Source organism: Stenella coeruleoalba (assembly GCF_951394435.1).
Source record: "Stenella coeruleoalba genome assembly, chromosome: 14".
NCBI lineage: Eukaryota > Metazoa > Chordata > Mammalia > Artiodactyla > Delphinidae > Stenella > Stenella coeruleoalba.
The window spans coordinates 5,920,289-5,926,288 of NC_137160.1; positions in this window are offsets into that span (position 1 = coordinate 5,920,289).

Below are 6,000 nucleotides of genomic sequence, written 5' to 3' on the forward strand. Positions count from 1 at the left end.
TAAAATCTTACTTCGATGACTGGATCTCATCCAATGAACTGAAAATCTATAATTGTGTATTGATTTTTTAGTGTGATTTAAGGCTTAAAATATAATTATTTTACACTAATGCCTGTCCCTTCCCTCTCTCTTCCTCCGGAAGTGGCAGAGTAGGGTAAGGATGAAAGTTAAAGGGGAAATTTCCTAGATGCTTGCATATATGAATAAGTGTTTTCACCTTCTGCACTCCACTCACAGCCCCCTCCAAATATTGATCACAAATAGAAAAAAACGCAATATTAATTGCAATATACATCCTGACATCCTGTTTCCAAATCAGATTAAAAATTCATGGTTAACTTCTAGTTGGTTGATGCATTAACTTTGTGTTATTAAAAGAAAATTCTGTCTGTAATCAACTTGCCTTTTTGTGTGAAGAAAATTGGGAGGAGATCCCTGAGAAGGAATTGCAACCCCTTTGTTTTATGTGCCTGTCTGTTTAAGGAGTCCTACCTTTGTATCTGGGCAGGTGAGGGACATTCAGGAATGTGTGTTTGTGCACGTGTGAGGGGGAAATCTGCTAACCTACCTCTGGGAGCTCTCTTCCTGTGTGCATTTATACATTTATACATTTATACATTAAGCATGGTCTTGGTCTTGGGTCTTGAGCTTAACTTATGCTTCCCGGAAGAGCTTAGGGCAATAATTATTTCAGATGTTAATTGGGGTTAATGGAGGTGTTCTCTTAACGGACTTTCATTTAACCCAGATTGTGTCTTTATTAAATTTATTTTATTTATTTTTCTATTTCTTCAACATACTGATATTATTCCAGGGACTAGCGCTGCTCCTGGCTAGCTGAGTGCTCTCTACTTTCTGGATTTTAGAATTTCTGCTTCCTGTAGTTAATTTGTGTGTTTACCAACGGATGGTTTTGTTTCTTCAAAACGCCATTTGTAGTGGCTGAGCTTATCAGCTTAATTATGTGATGAAATCAAATGTCACCTAAAGAGACCAGCTGTGAAGGAAAATCTAGAGACTTTTTTTCTGTAAAACTTATGTTGAATAGTTTTGAAAAACTTCATAATAACGAGTGAAAGAAAAGCCCCATTTATGTCTGAATAAACATTTAAAAGTTGAAGAAAACATGCACAAATTCATCCTGAGGCTGAATCAGATTGCTTCACAATCTCCACACTAAAGAACACGGAACTAAAAGTCATGAAGATGCTGTACTCAAGATAGACTAGACCAGACGTCAATAAATGGACTCCAACTCAAAGGAGGGTTCTGGCCCTGAATTAACAGGCTGGCAAATAAAAATGCATGTGTGTTTCATGTTCAAATATGATGTGTAACATACATAAGTATCACAGTTTTTGATTCCTCAATTTAAACTGCCTTTTTGATTAATTGATCAACTATCAGACACTTTTGGACTAGAGGCATTAAAATGATAATCATGTTTACTGCCTTTAAATTCCCTGAGACGTTAAAGCCAATAATTAAGGCAGAGAGATGAAGCAAGTCTAAAATGGAACACATATTTGATAAGGACAGCTGTGTACATAGGTGCTGACCCAGGTTAAAAAAGAATCTACCAACACTTCTATTGGAAAAGGCAATCATCAAATTGGTCTAAGATGAATGCGGGGAACTTTCTATCAGGCAAGAAACTGCAGTTTTTCCAGGACACCAATGTGAGAAATACTGACCATAACATTACCCAAAAGATAAATTATTGAACAATTGATTCTGTTAATGAGAGTTTTCTCAAATAGGGCAAAATATCAAAATAAACAATAAACTGCTTATTCTTACAGAAGCCAACGTAAACCCCCTGCAGCCAATCATTCAGCGGGTGTGTTACACCATTTATGCCCACCTGTCTTTCTCTGGTCAGTTCAACCTCCCAGCCCCACCATTTCTGTCATTATTTAATTTTGCTAAGTCCCCTTTTATAATTTTTATAAACAAGGTCCTTTTAAACAGTGCAACCTTTCAGTGTGGTATCTGACACGGTTACTAACAGACCCAAATTTATCTTCAGTTTCTCTACAATAGGAAGCCAACAGTAGACAGACCTATGTTCAGTAACTTGTGTTTTATTATTTTACCTCATTTGGAAATGATCTAGATAGTCAACGAAGTTCCATCATTTAATTTAATTTAGCAAAACTCTTAGGGTGTAGATTACCCAAGTGATTTGGGAAACTGTTTAAGTAGATATATAAAACAATGATTGTTTAAAAGTTCACCTAAAAACTCTTATTCGTTTACATCTATTTAATTCATTTGTTCTTAACAATCATACTTAGATTACTCCTGAAGATTTTAGAAGACATTAAAGCAAGTAGCCATCTTATGCATGTATGTACGTAACTGCTGACAAACTTTGTAATAAAGCTAAAGTGCTGATTTGACTTTTCGTACACCTACATAGGACAAAAGTATTATACTTAATGTTGACATTTCTAAAGACACGTCTGTATTAATTAAACCAACAAACGTAAACTGCTTTTATTGACTAAAGATTAATCCTAGACCATGTGAATTTGAAAAGCATTTGGGTTAAGTTGTGTTATACTTTAATTCATATAAGTGATTGTTTTTAAACCAATTAAATAGAGCTCTTTTAGAAATTAATTTTGGTAATACCATCTGGAAGTGTAAAAATACCACATCTGTAATGTACATACGTAAACATACAGACAGACACAAATAGAAATCTTTTAGCTTTCATTTGAAAACTTTAGCCATCAGTCAGGTACATTCATTTTTGATACTTCTGACAAACTTCCCCCAAATCAAAATTTACTACTTTATAAATAACCGTTGGAATAAATTAGTTTCCACTTGCTCGGATGGCTAAAGTATTGCTATTTGTGGAGAAGAATTTTAAGATCTGTATTTGCTCTTGACAAGCAATCTTATGGCGGCCATGGTGTAGAGTTCGGTGAAGAGAGCCCTTTTGCAGTTTGAATTTTAAAAAAGGTTTCTTTTCTTTTTGTTTTTCCCTTCTCTCTCAGGTGTCTGTGGGCTGTGTTTATACTTCAAAGAGATGGTAAGATTTATAACTTCAAGAGACAGAGAAAGAACACAAGATTTTCTCCCTAAGGGTTTCAGGGTAATTGCTATTTAAAATTTTCTTTTCTTTCTTAAGTACAGGACAGTTTTGTTCCAATATCTTTATGTTTTATAATATCTACAAGCATTTTGAGAATTGGTTTTGGAATTGGTAAAGATAGGTGAGCTTCAACTTGCATCTAGAATTCTACTTCTGGTTTTGTATAGATTTTCAAGACAGAGACAGTTGTTTCTATTAGTCCTTGAACCTTGGCGTCCAGCTGGTCTACTTTCTGATTATTTGTAGGAGGGCAATTCTTAAGAAGGGGAATTTTATGTTGGATTTTTGTCGTAAGTCTAATTTTTCTTCTTTCAACCTGTTAGGGAGGCCCTAAGGCTATAACTGCCACATCATTTTCTTTCCTGCTTTTAACTCGGTCTTCCTTAGGTACCAATGAGACAGCTGTTTGTGATCAGAACTCTCTAAAAATTTTCCTTTCAAATGTAGCCAGTTCAAAAGATCCATCATGAATATTTCTGTTTGTTTGCTTTTATTCAGGCCTCTGCCTAAAGTGTTTTCAGTTATGAATAACTGAAGATGGTTTCTCTAAAAACATCAGGCTACGGGAAATAAAGAAAGTGAGCCCCAAATTATGGATGCTTCTATGTAGTTTTGAGTTCACCCATTTATTCTGTCAATGTTGTAGCTTTTAGAGCTGTTTGAATACACTTCTTTAAACTGAGCATTATACTAGGTAGGGAGGGAAGGAAGAGAAGAGACCCTCACCCAGTATAGAAGACACTAAGCTATAAAGCTTTAGCTTAACATTCCTTTAATTTTCCTCCTTATAACTTTCTAACTTCCTGACTTTTTGGTATTTAATTCACAGCATCCTTGATTGTTTAGTATTTCTAATCCATTTGTGCTCTGTAATCCATACTTTTCTAAGCACTGGCTGCATCCTTCAGTAAAACAGAGATGCCTATCCTTTAGGATCTTATGTTCTTACACATAACATCAGTAACTGATGATTAAATCACAGAGTTAGTTAAAGGCTGAAAGGGCTTTGAAAAAAAAAAGTAGGGTAGAGGAATGAAGATTTAGAGAAAAGTTTACAATTTTAAATAAAGTAGAGAGAGTAGAACTTATGAGGATGTGCCCTTTAAGCAGACCTGGAAGCAAGAGTGGAAATTAACCAGACAGATGCCTGTGAAGTGAACATTGCATTCATGGGGAACAGAAGAAGCTCAAGACCTGTCATGGGGATTTTCCTGGAATGTTCCAGGCAGAGCAAAGGGACTAGTGTAGGTGCAGTGAGACAAGAACTAAGGAGAAGGAAATGGTAGAGCCAGGTCATCACAGTGTAACCGCCCAGTGAAAAGAGCTTGGTTGTTCAGTACAATGAAAAGCAGTGGGGTGACAGAATCTGATATCTGAAAAGATTGTTTTGCCGCAGCTCCTTAAGGAACAGACAATAGAAGAATAGCGTAGAAAGAGCGAGACCTGTTCGAAGTCTTCTGCGTTAGTCTAGGGGAGAGATAATAGTGGCTTGGATTAGCCAGGTACCCATGAGTGAGCCCACATTATTGGGCGCCAGGTACATTTCAAAGACAGAGCCAAAAGGAGTTCCTACTTGTTAGGAGGCAGAATGACAAACGGCCAAGTATTTTCTAGTTATTCCTTGGCTATAGAGTAGAAATCAGTGAGATGGGTAAAGGATGTGATGAAGGATTTGGTCTTGAGGGAATGCAAGGAAGAATTTACCATCATCAAAGTGAGGAAAGCAGACATTAGAGCAGATATGATGAGAGCGATTAGGATCTCAGTGTGCGCACCTGTCATCTGGGGATGTCTGTTAGACATCCAAGCTGACGTACCATGTTGGCAGTTGGACGTATGAGTCTGGGCTTCAGGAAAGAGTTCAAGGGTTACAATACATGTAAAGCAATTGTCAGCATATAAATGGTATGAGGCCATGAGACGGGATTAAATTACAGGAGGTAAGGATAGAGAAAAGAACCCAAAACGGAACCCTTGACACTCAAATTTAAAGGATTCGGGAAAAAGAGGAGAAACCACAAAAGTGTTCCCAAGAATGAAAATCAATGAAGTAGGAGGAAAATCAGGAGAATATTGTGTCCTGGAACCAAATAAATATGTGAAGGAGGAGGGAGAAATCATCTGTGTCGAATACACTGATACTCAAGAAAGATGAGGACAAAACCTGGACATGGAATTAGCAATGGCGGAGTCACTGGGACCACGACACGGGCCAGTGCCCTGAGCAGGTTCTCATGTATCATGTTATGAAGTCCCAAATCTTTGTTTGGTCTTCTCTCTCTGGAAATGATAAGAGGATGATTTATTTCCTAAGTGTGCTATTAACATGTGTAGAGGTCCCTGGTCATCTTCCCATCTGAGGGATGCATACATTTGTCCCTTTGAATTGACTCCTCTACTGATTCTGGATTTGTTTATTTTAGCTGCGGCGTCGGGGGAGAAGCATTGTCATCCTTGAGTTTTTCAAATTCTTTATCTACTCCAGCGAGGAGATCTGAAACTCTTTCTTAAACTAGGTGTATTCTTCTAAAGAGAGAAAAGAAAGATGAGGCATCAGAAACAAATTAAGCTCCCTTAACTGTAGTGTCATATTTTAGGAATAACATGCATTGACATTGTACAGTATGCCTGCTTTGACTAGTTAGAAAATTAATTTAGTAGTTCCCGACTTTGAAACGTACTAAGCAGTGTAGCATATAATTTAGGGGAGAACAGAGAATCCTGATTATTGATACCATTGCTAAAGTATAATACAGTGACTGACATAGATAGGAACTCCGTGGATGCCATTAGCAGAACTCTGTGTTGAAAATAATAATAAAAATTCCGCTATTGTTCTTTTATTATAGCATGATACAAATTACTGACCAAAATAAATAATTGCAGTAAGTTTT